The following is a 16,840-nucleotide window of genomic DNA, read 5'->3' on the forward strand; positions in this document are numbered from 1 at the left end:
TTGTGAAGAACCGTTCGGTCTTCATGTTTTCCACATTTAATTCAATGCTTTTCGTTCTGTTTAATTATGTTTAACTTCCAGTTTCAATTTAGTTTCATTTTCCTTACAAAAACACTTTCAAACCCCGCCCCCCACTGCGTGTTTAACCTAAGTCCTGAACCACATTTGGTCCTTGAGAGACGACCTAGGAGTCACTTCCTAGTACTATACTGCATTTTATTGCACATAAAATTTGTATGGGATGCGACACCCATCAATAATAATGACCATTTATTGTGTAGGACGTTTGTATTGACAAAATGTATCTTATTATGTGTATTGAATGTGGTATGTACAGGGTTGTATGTTGATTAAATGTTGAAAAAAAATTTGTACTTAAGCAGTAAATGGCATGGACTTTGTTGATGAACATGTGCAAAATACTTTCCTTAAGTGTCATATTAATTGGCTCAACAGGACTTGAATGTCTAGTAAGTCGTAAAAAATAATTAAAATGTGCAGTTGAAAATCAATGGCAATTTCAAAGTTTTACAAAGAATGGTTCGTTGGGGTTGGAGTTGGATATAAATATCATAATCAGTGGCTGAAGATCATTTGTATGTCTAATAAGTGCTAATAAAAAAATTGTTCATTTAAAAATCAGTGTCATTTTCACAGATGGCCCCTATGTGCAGAAACTTTGCCTAAACTCCCCACTTATTTGGCCTTTACTCCCAGTATTGTTTCTGCACAATGAGTTTTACAAAGAATTGTTCCTTGGCCATGGACTTCGATATAAATGTGATAATTAATGCCTAAACATCACTTGTATGTCCAATAAATGTTAAAAAAAATTGGTTCACTTAAAAATCAATGTCATTTCCATAGTTGACTCTTGTGTGCAAGAACTTTGCCTAAACTCCCCACTTATTTTGCCTTTGCTCCTAGTGTTGTTCTACACAATGATTTTTACATAGAATTGTTCCTTGGCCATGGAGTTTGATATAAATGTGATAATCAATGCCTGAACATCACTTATATGTCTAATAAATCTTAAAAAAATTGGTTCACTTAAAAATCAATGTCATTTTCACAGTTGGCCCCTGTGTGCAGAAACTTTGCCTGAACTCTCCACTTATTTGGCCTTTGCTCCCAGTGTTGTATCTGCACAATGAGTTTTACAAATATAACTTCAATACACGTAAGGGAGCATAATTCAAATAAGTGGGGAGTTACGTTATGGGTTCTGCACACCAGGGTACAATGCCTTGTACATAAAGCTTTCCAACTTCAAATATTGAGTATCATGTCCTAACACCTTTAATTTGAACAAGGATGGTCTATCATGAACAAAACATACACCCTAAGTCACAAAATGATGTTGAAAAACAACAAATATAACTTCAATACAAATAAGGGAGCATAGTTCAAATAAGTGGGGAGTTACGTTATGGGTTCTGCACACCATGGTAGACTGTATTGTACATAAAGCTTTCCAACTTCATTTTGTGACTTAGGGTGTATGTTTTGTTGATCATATATCATCCTTGTTAAAATTAAAGTTGTCTGGACATGAAACTCAATTTTTTAAGTTTACATTGTGAATTTAATAAATTTTTATATTTAAAATAGAAAATGTATATTTTAATAAATCTAAAATATTGTTTAATTATTAAGTAAAGTAATGGTATAAATACTTTTTTTAGTTCAATTAAATTTTTATTATGATTTAAAAAAAGACAAACTTCTGAATTTTTAACAATATGAGAATTTTAATTAAACATTTTTTATTTATCATCAATTTAAATATTTATTCATATTTATGTTCAAATATTTAAGATCCACATGATTATGTGTAAGACCCTGGAAAATTAACACTGCAAATCAGTTGTCAAATCACAATTAATGCACCCCACGTCACTTGCACAGAACCATTAAAACCCACTCTGCACTTCATGCATGAGCGCCACTTGTCACAATAGAAGCTTCTGAAGTCAGTAGTGGGGGTGCAGGTGTCGGCAGGGGAGACGCTCATTTGTTGGACGTGGGTTGAACAAAACTGATTTCTGAAAAACCCTTCCACTACCCTGCACGCACTCTTCTTCTTCCTCAGAACTCAACTTTTCATCTTCTCCACCTTCTCTCTAGAAATCCTTCAACTTCTCTCTACTGTTACTCACCCATTTCTTCTCCGTTCAACATTCAGAACCGTAGGAACGTTCCCTGCACCGTGAGCTTCAATCTGAACCGAATAGATCCAAGTTCTGTAACCGGTAAGTCGCTCGACTCTGGACGCTTGTTTCTTGATGACATGCGAAACTAAGATTCAGTTGCATGCAAGGGTATAAACTAAGTTCTCTGAGTTTTCTTTTGGTTAGACTTAGTTGAAGAACGTAAGAAAAATCGTGGAGGGTAGAAAGCCATAGTTGGTCAAGTCAAAGTCATACTCTTAGGACGTTCACTACTGATCCAGGTAAGGAAAGCTTAGTAATTTAATTAATACTTGTATGTTGTATGCAAGCATGATATGAATTGAATGTATAAGATGTATGCTGATTGAGTATGCATGAACGAACGTTATTGTACTGGATGAATTGAGTATATGTTGGTTGAAATGTATGTTTATGGTTGATACGTATGAATATGAGATGAGTTATCACTTTGAGGTATGAATGATTAATGTGAATCATATAAAGTCTGGAAATTGATATTGATATGAAGTATAAAGTATGAACTGATATGTTGAAAATTGATAATTGAACTAGATGAAAATCTGAAATATGAAATCCTTACTATGATAAAATACGTTCGTCATCGTACGGTCTTATACCGTTTGATTTCTAATCAATTGCTTAAAAAGGAATCATTTCATTTGGGAAGAGTTCTGATTGAGAACGAGCGTCTCGTGAAATACTATGTTGAGCGTTCGGCTCAGCCTAGTGGTACCCATATATATTTTAAATTAAGTCATACTGTACTATTCCCTTATACTTACAAATTAGTAGCGCTCGGCCTTATACTGAGCGTTCATCCTAATTAGTACTCGGTCTTATACCAAGCATTCGCACTAATTAATTATTGGTCTTATATCTAGCGTTCGTCCTAAGTAGTGTTCGGTCTTATACCGAACGCTCGTCCTTACCTTTGATTTCTAAACGGGCGTAAATAGCGTTTGTCCAAATTATTAGTAAATGTATATTATCGCGTTCGGTCATTGACTGGCAGTCGATCCCTTTAAACAAATTGTTCTCAGTATAATTAATTATTTGTCTTGTTGTATCTTTATCAATTTGGATTCGGCCTAGAGTCTTTGTACCTAAATTATTCTGAACATTGATTGTATATCTCTAAGAGTCGGTTCATTTAACTGATTCGAGTAGTAGTGACGTTCGTCATATAAATATGTGTTGACTTATTCTGATTGGCAACGAGTCTTTTAAATCTAGTCTTTAGCGTTTGTCTTCGTTCTTCAGAAGTATGAACGTTCGTTATTTTATGCCTTTAAAACTGAAGATAAAGATGATGATAAATTATAAGATTTTGAAGGATGAACACTATATTGAGTGATTATACGATTATGGAATTTGAACGAGCGTTCCAGGGAGGAACGACTCTTATATGTATTGAATATTAAATTTGGTAAAGTATGATTGTGGCTATGCTAAGACTTGCTGTCCATCCTGATGTTCCGTGAGTACTCATCCTCACGTAGAGGGGGTATGTCATGTGTGGGAACGGCAGGAGGTCCTTAGTCCATAAGTTAACATGGGCGACGTAAGAACGGACTAACCTCGAGTGGCAGCTGTTTGGTGTATCCCAGTTACTACATCACTCGGGTGCAAGGACGCTTGTAGCTACACAGATTCATACAGTCCGGACGGTCGGTCTAGTATATATATATATTTAGGATGATGTTATATATTGAACTATGTGCTTGTGTGGATTGAAATGTTTATTGTATATGTTGATGTATAAATTAAATTACATAAGCTTACCCATTCATTTTCCTTGTGTTGTCTGTTGTCTCTATACGTTCGTCCTGTCATTGCAATGATCATCCGTGTGGATGTGAGCAGATGGAGGTGCGTCACTTGAAGAAATGCTAGAAGAAGAAAATTTGGAAGACGCTAATCTGGTTGAAGTAGAAGTTAAAGTCGAGCCTTAGAGCGCTCGCTAGGTTTTAATTATTAGTCGTTCAGCCTTTATTGTGAATGTTCGGTTAGATTTTGTAAAACCGTTCGTCTTTGAACTTCTGTTACGGTTGTGTTTGTATATAATTCTGTATGTTAAGCCGTTCGGCTTTTTGAACCTCGTATCTTAGTGTAAAGATTACACTGTTTTACTGTTAAATGTAATTAATTCTGATTATGGTTATTACTGTATTTTGGGATGTTACATTAGTGGTATCAGAGCAGTTTTGTTCTCTTAAAAGGACACTGTAGGTTATAAGTACACTGTGTTTTGGCTGTGTGCTCAACGTTCGTTAGTGTAGTTTTGTTTCTTGTTGACCGTATGGTCTCTTGCTGACTTGCTAGTGACCGAACGTTCTATTAATTGAATCGTTCGGTCATGCACTGTCTTGTTGAATAAGCTGATTTGGCTTCTGGCTGTAGTCAGCGTTAGGTTTTGATAGTATCCTTGTTTCCTTGAATTAGACCGATGGTTATTTCTTCCTGTATGATTGGAAGAGGACAATTAGGTCTCTTTCTCTCTCGTCTGCGATCATGGATGCGCTTAACCCCACGACATTGATGGAATGAAGAATCACAGATATGCAGCAACAGGACGTCGCGTTAGTTCAGGCCCTTCAGTATTTGGGAAGCGCTCGGGTTTCAGCAGAGAAGTCTCAGCAGCAGCATGTGCATTTGATGATTAAGAATGGAACTACAGCTGAGGCGTATACTTCTTATACTCTTCATCACCAAGAGTGGAGCTTAGAATATTCTTTGCTAGCTCTTCCCGGTTAAGTCCAGTGGGAAGTGCAGTCTGGATAAGGCCGACCATTGGTTCAAAGGTGTGGAGAGAATTTCCAATACTAAGAAGTGTCTTAGCGGGAGCAAGTTTAATCATTCAGGGTATTTGCTGACTGGGGAACAAATCATTGGTGGAGTAACAGTACATTCCTCTCATAGGAATTAGGCAAGCAACAGTTTTATTTAGAGTATTTTCCAACAACGTTCGGTTTGCAAAGGAAAATGGAGTTTCTGGAATGGGTCCAAGGAAACATGACGTTGTACGGATATGCCGATCGATTCAAACATATTATGAGGTCTCATACTGTGAAAATGGATAGAGAAAAGCAGTGTAGAAAGTTTGCGAACGAGTTAAGGAGTGAGGTTAAGTTGATGATCAAGTGTTCGTGCATTCAGAAGTTTCCAGTTTTGATTGATATAGCGATCGTATTTGATGAAGGCGAAAGTAGAAAGTCAACAGATGCAATCACTAAGAGACGGAGGACGAACGTGTATGGAGATATGGTTCCAGGAAGATTTTTCAATCATCTGTACCGTTCGGTATTTCAGGACAACAAGGTTAGTAAGTTGTTTTAAACTGCGGAGGACATCATCTGGGGACGGTCGATCCTAACATGGAGGGATACAGGTAGTGTAAGCGGGGTATAATGAGGAGTTAATACGAACAAGAATGCTTACTAGGCAGAAAAGCTAGTTCACGATCGCTACTTGCTGGGAGATTTCAACCAAAGGAAGATGGTAGATCTTAGAGTAAAAAGCGGAATGTCAGAGTTATAGGTAGTAAGGTTAGAAGTCAAGACGAGCGTCGGATATTTTGTTCGACCAAACAGTTTTTGTTTAACTGTCCTTGATGGTTGCTTTTCAGTTTTAAAAATACTAAATCTTTGTACTTGTAAAGTTAATTGAAGATCAGTGGAATACAAATCCTTAGTGCGTGAGTTTTACTATTTCTTTCTTACTTCCATTCTTGACCGTTCGTTGCAAAGGGATTTACCGTTTGGTTTGATACGTTTGACGTTTCAAACCAATTGATTTGACGTTCGGTACAAAACTCTCGTTCTTTCTCTATATCCGTAAGTTAGATGTTCCGTAATATCGATGTGAGCGTGTTACTTTTTGGTGTTATATCACTTGGAAGTTATTCCTAGTAGATAGCGTGTAACATGCTCGTCTTTTCTTGTGGTATGGACCGTTCGGCATCAAGTAGTATACATTGAACAACAATGAGGGGCGTTTGGGACGTGTTTCATAAAGAGTACCTTTGAGTTATCTCTTCAGCATGAGGATGGTGTCCCTTCCCTAGGGGACAGTTCAACTGAGTTGGCGGATCTGAAGAAGGACTAGCTGAAGTAGTTCAGAGCCGCACGTTCTGATTTAGTACATGCCAACCTTGCTAAGGATGAATCAGAGTGGCGCAACGGAAGTATGGTGATTATTAGTTGAGAAGTAAATTATAAGGATTGAGTCAACACCACAACGAGGAAGTGATTCGGTGGCTAGGAACGCTGTGTTGTAATTATTTGGATGGGGATAATCACCTACCTCTCAATTCCGACATCCAGTACGGAGAAGTGGACAACCAGTTGAAGATTCATTCAACTTATTATCCCAGACGAACGGCCAGGCGGATAGGACAAACCAAAAATTTGAAGACTTATACGTGTGCACGCGTTTTGAATCAATTAGGGGTCAGAGATAAGAATTATCTTTAGTATAGATAAAGAAGAAAATCCTAGTAAACGATCTCTAAGAATCCTTCTTTTTCTACGCTAACCAAGAAATTCATTACCTACTCTAAACCTAAAATATTTGATACTCTACTTCAAATTATATTTATTCAGTTTCTTGTTGTAAATCGTTTAGTTTTGTCTGATCAATTGTGGCCAAACATTCTCTTCTTTTGAGCGTTCGGTTATGAACGAACGTTCAAATCTTTTGGGCTGCTCGGTTTCGATAGTTCTTTATCGTTCGATTATGAACGAACGTTCGTGTCTTTTGACTGCTCGAATTCATTCGTTCCTTATCGTTTGACCCTTTTCGTTCGTTCCTTATTGATTCGTTCCTTATCATTCGTTCTTTACATTTCGTTCATTCTTTATCGTTCGTTCTTTATCTTTCGTTATTTATCTAAAGTTCGTCATTTTTGTCCTTCACTTGGATTAACTATATATATATATATATATATTGTAACTGTCTTGGTTTTCAATAATAATTTATTCCGGGATATTCAGATTATTCTTTTATGTTTCTCTCCTCTGTTTCTCTGTTTCTCTGTTTCTTCTGTTTCTCTGTTTCACATTCAAATCAAATAGTAAGAAACTTCCATATTAATTTATCCTCTTGGAAAACTTGTGACTCTTCATAATAATAATTTATTCTCTCGTTCGGTATTTATGTTACCGATCGGTTAACCTCTCAAAGCCAATGTCTCTTTATTTAAAAGTTATCGACTGGTTCCTTACTTCAGGGTTCTCCTGAAATTTACTATCTTCCCATAAACATTTAGTTCTTACCCAAACATAACCGTTCGTTATAGTTGAAACCAGTCAACATTGAAGAATTGCTAAAGACGTGCTTGTGGGAAGAAGTCGTCCGTCCTAGGAAGCTGCTGCCGAAGGTTCTTGGACCGTAGACGCATTGGGACGGTAGCTTGTAAAGATATCATTACCTCCTCAATTAGCTAATCATCATCTAGTTTTCACGCATCACCACTCGGGAAGTATATTGGAGACTCGTCTAAATGTGCTAGATCTAGAAGACGTTCGTATTTAGGGATACCGATTTGTATAGATCCAACCAGTATGTATTGGAGATACCCCAACCAAGTGTTTCAAGAGAAAATCCATCAGATGGGTGAGAGTGGTCTGGAACGAGAAGAATGACGACATTACGAGAGAAGTTGAAGAATTGCAAGCAGAGACAAAGTACCCCCACTTATTTCCGGGTAAGTCTTAATTTTCGAGGACGAAAATTTTTGTAGTTAGGGGGAATGTAAGACCCTGGAAAATTAACACTGCAAATCAGCTGTCAAATCACAATTAATGCACCCCACGTCACTTGCACAGAACCATTAAAACCCACTCTGAACTCCATGCATGAGCGCCACTTGTCACAATAGAAGCTTCTGAAGTCAGTAGTGGGGGTGCAGGTGTCGGCAGGGGAGTGATAACAGTTGAACACCTGGTTTGTTATGATGGTTTGCTATTAACTGTGATTGTGTGATAAGTACTGCTTGATGATGCTTATTGAGTGATTGATGTTGAGATAGATGTGCACATTAAAATGCTTATACAGGTGATTCACAAGCTTTGTGAACAAATGCATGATATTATGATTGTGATTGTGAGATTAAGCAGGATGTGTATGTCAAATGTGAATGAGCTTATATGTGAGGTTTTGAGCTCCAGAGTTTTTGGTATGATTGAATGCTATTACTTTGAAAGCATGAATGATTTTGCCCAGGTTTTCTATGATTGAATCAATTGCTTGTTTTGCATCATGTGATCAAGGCCATTTGTTGGAACCCTTTTTATTGGCCAAATTCATAAAGTTAGCCTACTAAAAGAGAACACATTGTGTTCTATCCTTTGAACCCTTAGCCTTGAACATACACTGAAAACCTTTGATTGAAAATCTTTACCTTGAGTTAAGTAGAAGATCTTGTATGGTATTGTTAAATGTTCAAGTTTGGGGTTGTTGGGAAAACATGAAAAGAAAAGCATTGAGCTAAGAGTTCAAAAGTAAGAATATGCAAAGAGAAAAGGAAAAGAAGTAAAGCTCAATGCAAATGCAAAGGTAAAAGAAAGTTGGGAATGAATAAGATGATTGTGTTGTTATGATTCTCTTAACTCAAGGATTTTGTGATCCAGAAAAACCAATTTTCTTGTTAGCCCAGCCACATTATAAGCCATTGAAAAGTCCTTGTGATGATGCATGCTTGTGAATGTTTTTGATTGTGGTAAAATGAAAGGTAAAGTTGATTCATGTGACATTGTGATAGTAGAGTGAAGGAGTGAAACACTTTACCTCTTATACACTTGTGTGTTGAGTGAAACACTTTACCTAGTGAGGAAATAATCCATAAGCACATGAACATCCATGTTTAATTGATTGATCATTCATGAAAAATAGCATTTGTTGGAATTTAAATGACTTTGTGAACACTAAAGCATGTGCACATCTTGAATGAACTCTTGGTCATAAGTTTGAGTGAAGTTGTTATTTATCTTGAAAAAGAGGATTTTTGAATGAGTGAACCATCATATGAATTGGTTGGAGATTGAGTTACATTTTGTTTGCTTGAGGACAAGCAAAGTTCTAAGTTTGGGGTTGTGATAACAGTTGAAAAACTGTTATTTTCATGCTTAAAATTGATACTAAAAGCAACCTTTAGACTTAGAAACTAGCTTGAAATCATACTTTTATCCATATTTTCAGAAATAAGAGAGCTGGACAGGTTTATGCTTGATTTCAGTGTTTTTGTGCAGGTTTTAAGGTGAATTGAGTGAAAGAAGTGAAGAATGAGAGAGATGGAATCAGAAAAGGAATCAAAGAGTGCAAAAGGAGAAGCCGAAGGCACCGCTCAACGGCACTTTACCGCTGAGCGGCACTCAGAAGGTCACGGGAGGTCCGCTGAGGGGCAAAATGGCCGCTGAGGGGAAGAAAAGAGACGCGCACTCACCGCTGAGCGGTACTTTACCGCTGAGCGGCACACTTATGGGCTTGGGCTTAGATTTTTTGTAATTTTAGAATAGTATATAAGCTTTAGGACGTCCTAGGGTTTGTATCTTTGGCAAAGACGAAGCAAACACTCTCTCTTCCACCCCTTTGAAGGAGGATCTTGGATGCTCAGGCTACCTCTTCACCTTTATTGGGTTTATTCTTTCATACTTTCATTGTAATTCATCTAGGTTCACCATGAATATGGTGAACTAAACCTTATATGTTTGTTGGGGAATCAATGTAATCTCTTGAAGCTCTCATATATGGAATTTATGCTTGCATCTTAATCTAAGATTTATGCTTTCTTTCATCATTAGTTAGGGTTTTTCCTCTTTGCTTAATGCTTGCATTGTTTAACTCATTCGATGCATGATTATTGGTTTTATCGATACGAGAACGTACGGGGAAGTCTAGATCCGGGGAATTTCTCCCAATATGATATTGGTTGTCGTTAAGCTCCTGCACTTATGAACTGATCATTAGGAATGCTAGGAATTGTATGAACTCGTGATTGGGGAGAAGCCTTCTAGAAAGGTACTTTAGAGAGTGGCATTAACAATGATGATTTGAATGTTGAATTCCTAAAATATATGAGAGTGGATAAGATGAAATTGACCCCCAACAACATATTCATTAATATATTCCATTGAAAGTGTGTGTCTTTTGTTTTAGCCATTGATCAAAACTTCATGCATACATGTTTATTTTCTGTCTTGCATATTAAACTCCAAATATTTCGTCTTTAAGTCTTAGCTAATCAAGAAATCACATAACTAAACTTGGCCGTGAGTCCTTTGGGAAGAACGATACTTGGTCTTACCAAGTTTATTACTTGAACGATTCGGTCATACTTGCCGATTGAAAAACAAGTTTGTGACATCATATTTTGGTGCTCATAAATTTGTCCATCAGGGAGACGCTCATTTGTTGGACGTGGGTTGAACAAAACTGATTTCTGAAAAACCCTTCCACTACCCTGCACGCACTCTTCTTCTTCCTCAGAACTCAACTTTTCATCTTCTCCACCTTCTCTCTAGAAATCCTTCAACTTCTCTCTACTGTTACTCACCCATTTCTTCTCCGTTCAACATTCAGAACCGTAGGAACGTTCCCTGCACCGTGAGCTTCAATCTGAACCGAATAGATCCAAGTTCTGTAACCGGTAAGTCGCTCGACTCTGGACGCTTGTTTCTTGATGACATGCGAAACTAAGATTCAGTTGCATGCAAGGGTATAAACTAAGTTCTCTGAGTTTTCTTTTGGTTAGACTTAGTTGAAGAACGTAAGAAAAATCGTGGAGGGTAGAAAGCCATAGTTGGTCAAGTCAAAGTCATACTCTTAGGACGTTCACTACTGATCCAGGTAAGGAAAGCTTAGTAATTTAATTAATACTTGTATGTTGTATGCAAGCATGATATGAATTGAATGTATAAGATGTATGCTGATTGAGTATGCATGAACGAACGTTATTGTACTGGATGAATTGAGTATATGTTGGTTGAAATGTATGTTTATGGTTGATACGTATGAATATGAGATGAGTTATCACTTTGAGGTATGAATGATTAATGTGAATCATATAAAGTCTGGAAATTGATATTGATATGAAGTATAAAGTATGAACTGATATGTTGAAAATTGATAATTGAACTAGATGAAAATCTGAAATATGAAATCCTTACTATGATAAAATACGTTCGTCATCGTACGGTCTTATACCGTTTGATTTCTAATCAATTGCTTAAAAAGGAATCATTTCATTTGGGAAGAGTTCTGATTGAGAACGAGCGTCTCGTGAAATACTATGTTGAGCGTTCGGCTCAGCCTAGTGGTACCCATATATATTTTAAATTAAGTCATACTGTACTATTCCCTTATACTTACAAATTAGTAGCGCTCGGCCTTATACTGAGCGTTCATCCTAATTAGTACTCGGTCTTATACCAAGCATTCGCACTAATTAATTATTGGTCTTATATCTAGCGTTCGTCCTAAGTAGTGTTCGGTCTTATACCGAACGCTCGTCCTTACCTTTGATTTCTAAACGGGCGTAAATAGCGTTTGTCCAAATTATTAGTAAATGTATATTATCGCGTTCGGTCATTGACTGGCAGTCGATCCCTTTAAACAAATTGTTCTCAGTATAATTAATTATTTGTCTTGTTGTATCTTTATCAATTTGGATTCGGCCTAGAGTCTTTGTACCTAAATTATTCTGAACATTGATTGTATATCTCTAAGAGTCGGTTCATTTAACTGATTCGAGTAGTAGTGACGTTCGTCATATAAATATGTGTTGACTTATTCTGATTGGCAACGAGTCTTTTAAATCTAGTCTTTAGCGTTTGTCTTCGTTCTTCAGAAGTATGAACGTTCGTTATTTTATGCCTTTAAAACTGAAGATAAAGATGATGATAAATTATAAGATTTTGAAGGATGAACACTATATTGAGTGATTATACGATTATGGAATTTGAACGAGCGTTCCAGGGAGGAACGACTCTTATATGTATTGAATATTAAATTTGGTAAAGTATGATTGTGGCTATGCTAAGACTTGCTGTCCATCCTGATGTTCCGTGAGTACTCATCCTCACGTAGAGGGGGTATGTCATGTGTGGGAACGGCAGGAGGTCCTTAGTCCATAAGTTAACATGGGCGACGTAAGAACGGACTAACCTCGAGTGGCAGCTGTTTGGTGTATCCCAGTTACTACATCACTCGGGTGCAAGGACGCTTGTAGCTACACAGATTCATACAGTCCGGACGGTCGGTCTAGTATATATATATATTTAGGATGATGTTATATATTGAACTATGTGCTTGTGTGGATTGAAATGTTTATTGTATATGTTGATGTATAAATTAAATTACATAAGCTTACCCATTCATTTTCCTTGTGTTGTCTGTTGTCTCTATACGTTCGTCCTGTCATTGCAATGATCATCCGTGTGGATGTGAGCAGATGGAGGTGCGTCACTTGAAGAAATGCTAGAAGAAGAAAATTTGGAAGACGCTAATCTGGTTGAAGTAGAAGTTAAAGTCGAGCCTTAGAGCGCTCGCTAGGTTTTAATTATTAGTCGTTCAGCCTTTATTGTGAATGTTCGGTTAGATTTTGTAAAACCGTTCGTCTTTGAACTTCTGTTACGGTTGTGTTTGTATATAATTCTGTATGTTAAGCCGTTCGGCTTTTTGAACCTCGTATCTTAGTGTAAAGATTACACTGTTTTACTGTTAAATGTAATTAATTCTGATTATGGTTATTACTGTATTTTGGGATGTTACATTAGTGGTATCAGAGCAGTTTTGTTCTCTTAAAAGGACACTGTAGGTTATAAGTACACTGTGTTTTGGCTGTGTGCTCAACGTTCGTTAGTGTAGTTTTGTTTCTTGTTGATCGTATGGTCTCTTGCTGACTTGCTAGTGACCGAACGTTCTATTAATTGAATCGTTCGGTCATGCACTGTCTTGTTGAATAAGCTGATTTGGCTTCTGGCTGTAGTCAGCGTTAGGTTTTGATAGTATCCTTGTTTCCTTGAATTAGACCGATGGTTATTTCTTCCTGTATGATTGGAAGAGGACAATTAGGTCTCTTTCTCTCTCGTCTGCGATCATGGATGCGCTTAACCCCACGACATTGATGGAATGAAGAATCACAGATATGCAGCAACAGGACGTCGCGTTAGTTCAGGCCCTTCAGTATTTGGGAAGCGCTCGGGTTTCAGCAGAGAAGTCTCAGCAGCAGCATGTGCATTTGATGATTAAGAATGGAACTACAGCTGAGGCGTATACTTCTTATACTCTTCATCACCAAGAGTGGAGCTTAGAATATTCTTTGCTAGCTCTTCCCGGTTAAGTCCAGTGGGAAGTGCAGTCTGGATAAGGCCGACCATTGGTTCAAAGGTGTGGAGAGAATTTCCAATACTAAGAAGTGTCTTAGCGGGAGCAAGTTTAATCATTCAGGGTATTTGCTGACTGGGGAACAAATCATTGGTGGAGTAACAGTACATTCCTCTCATAGGAATTAGGCAAGCAACAGTTTTATTTAGAGTATTTTCCAACAACGTTCGGTTTGCAAAGGAAAATGGAGTTTCTGGAATGGGTCCAAGGAAACATGACGTTGTACGGATATGCCGATCGATTCAAACATATTATGAGGTCTCATACTGTGAAAATGGATAGAGAAAAGCAGTGTAGAAAGTTTGCGAACGAGTTAAGGAGTGAGGTTAAGTTGATGATCAAGTGTTCGTGCATTCAGAAGTTTCCAGTTTTGATTGATATAGCGATCGTATTTGATGAAGGCGAAAGTAGAAAGTCAACAGATGCAATCACTAAGAGACGGAGGACGAACGTGTATGGAGATATGGTTCCAGGAAGATTTTTCAATCATCTGTACCGTTCGGTATTTCAGGACAACAAGGTTAGTAAGTTGTTTTAAACTGCGGAGGACATCATCTGGGGACGGTCGATCCTAACATGGAGGGATACAGGTAGTGTAAGCGGGGTATAATGAGGAGTTAATACGAACAAGAATGCTTACTAGGCAGAAAAGCTAGTTCACGATCGCTACTTGCTGGGAGATTTCAACCAAAGGAAGATGGTAGATCTTAGAGTAAAAAGCGGAATGTCAGAGTTATAGGTAGTAAGGTTAGAAGTCAAGACGAGCGTCGGATATTTTGTTCGACCAAACAGTTTTTGTTTAACTGTCCTTGATGGTTGCTTTTCAGTTTTAAAAATACTAAATCTTTGTACTTGTAAAGTTAATTGAAGATCAGTGGAATACAAATCCTTAGTGCGTGAGTTTTACTATTTCTTTCTTACTTCCATTCTTGACCGTTCGTTGCAAAGGGATTTACCGTTTGGTTTGATACGTTTGACGTTTCAAACCAATTGATTTGACGTTCGGTACAAAACTCTCGTTCTTTCTCTATATCCGTAAGTTAGATGTTCCGTAATATCGATGTGAGCGTGTTACTTTTTGGTGTTATATCACTTGGAAGTTATTCCTAGTAGATAGCGTGTAACATGCTCGTCTTTTCTTGTGGTATGGACCGTTCGGCATCAAGTAGTATACATTGAACAACAATGAGGGGCGTTTGGGACGTGTTTCATAAAGAGTACCTTTGAGTTATCTCTTCAGCATGAGGATGGTGTCCCTTCCCTAGGGGACAGTTCAACTGAGTTGGCGGATCTGAAGAAGGACTAGCTGAAGTAGTTCAGAGCCGCACGTTCTGATTTAGTACATGCCAACCTTGCTAAGGATGAATCAGAGTGGCGCAACGGAAGTATGGTGATTATTAGTTGAGAAGTAAATTATAAGGATTGAGTCAACACCACAACGAGGAAGTGATTCGGTGGCTAGGAACGCTGTGTTGTAATTATTTGGATGGGGATAATCACCTACCTCTCAATTCCGACATCCAGTACGGAGAAGTGGACAACCAGTTGAAGATTCATTCAACTTATTATCCCAGACGAACGGCCAGGCGGATAGGACAAACCAAAAATTTGAAGACTTATACGTGTGCACGCGTTTTGAATCAATTAGGGGTCAGAGATAAGAATTATCTTTAGTATAGATAAAGAAGAAAATCCTAGTAAACGATCTCTAAGAATCCTTCTTTTTCTACGCTAACCAAGAAATTCATTACCTACTCTAAACCTAAAATATTTGATACTCTACTTCAAATTATATTTATTCAGTTTCTTGTTGTAAATCGTTTAGTTTTGTCTGATCAATTGTGGCCAAACATTCTCTTCTTTTGAGCGTTCGGTTATGAACGAACGTTCAAATCTTTTGGGCTGCTCGGTTTCGATAGTTCTTTATCGTTCGATTATGAACGAACGTTCGTGTCTTTTGACTGCTCGAATTCATTCGTTCCTTATCGTTTGACCCTTTTCGTTCGTTCCTTATTGATTCGTTCCTTATCATTCGTTCTTTACATTTCGTTCATTCTTTATCGTTCGTTCTTTATCTTTCGTTATTTATCTAAAGTTCGTCATTTTTGTCCTTCACTTGGATTAACTATATATATATATATATATATTGTAACTGTCTTGGTTTTCAATAATAATTTATTCCGGGATATTCAGATTATTCTTTTATGTTTCTCTCCTCTGTTTCTCTGTTTCTCTGTTTCTTCTGTTTCTCTGTTTCACATTCAAATCAAATAGTAAGAAACTTCCATATTAATTTATCCTCTTGGAAAACTTGTGACTCTTCATAATAATAATTTATTCTCTCGTTCGGTATTTATGTTACCGATCGGTTAACCTCTCAAAGCCAATGTCTCTTTATTTAAAAGTTATCGACTGGTTCCTTACTTCAGGGTTCTCCTGAAATTTACTATCTTCCCATAAACATTTAGTTCTTACCCAAACATAACCGTTCGTTATAGTTGAAACCAGTCAACATTGAAGAATTGCTAAAGACGTGCTTGTGGGAAGAAGTCGTCCGTCCTAGGAAGCTGCTGCCGAAGGTTCTTGGACCGTAGACGCATTGGGACGGTAGCTTGTAAAGATATCATTACCTCCTCAATTAGCTAATCATCATCTAGTTTTCACGCATCACCACTCGGGAAGTATATTGGAGACTCGTCTAAATGTGCTAGATCTAGAAGACGTTCGTATTTAGGGATACCGATTTGTATAGATCCAACCAGTATGTATTGGAGATACCCCAACCAAGTGTTTCAAGAGAAAATCCATCAGATGGGTGAGAGTGGTCTGGAACGAGAAGAATGACGACATTACGAGAGAAGTTGAAGAATTGCAAGCAGAGACAAAGTACCCCCACTTATTTCCGGGTAAGTCTTAATTTTCGAGGACGAAAATTTTTGTAGTTAGGGGGAATGTAAGACCCTGGAAAATTAACACTGCAAATCAGCTGTCAAATCACAATTAATGCACCCCACGTCACTTGCACAGAACCATTAAAACCCACTCTGAACTCCATGCATGAGCGCCACTTGTCACAATAGAAGCTTCTGAAGTCAGTAGTGGGGGTGCAGGTGTCGGCAGGGGAGTGATAACAGTTGAACACCTGGTTTGTTATGATGGTTTGCTATTAACTGTGATTGTGTGATAAGTACTGCTTGATGATGCTTATTGAGTGATTGATGTTGAGATAGATGTGCACATTAAAATGCTTATACAGGTGATTCACA

The sequence above is a fragment of the Vigna angularis genome, chromosome 10, assembly GCF_016808095.1.
Source record: "Vigna angularis cultivar LongXiaoDou No.4 chromosome 10, ASM1680809v1, whole genome shotgun sequence".
Lineage (NCBI taxonomy): Eukaryota > Viridiplantae > Streptophyta > Magnoliopsida > Fabales > Fabaceae > Vigna > Vigna angularis.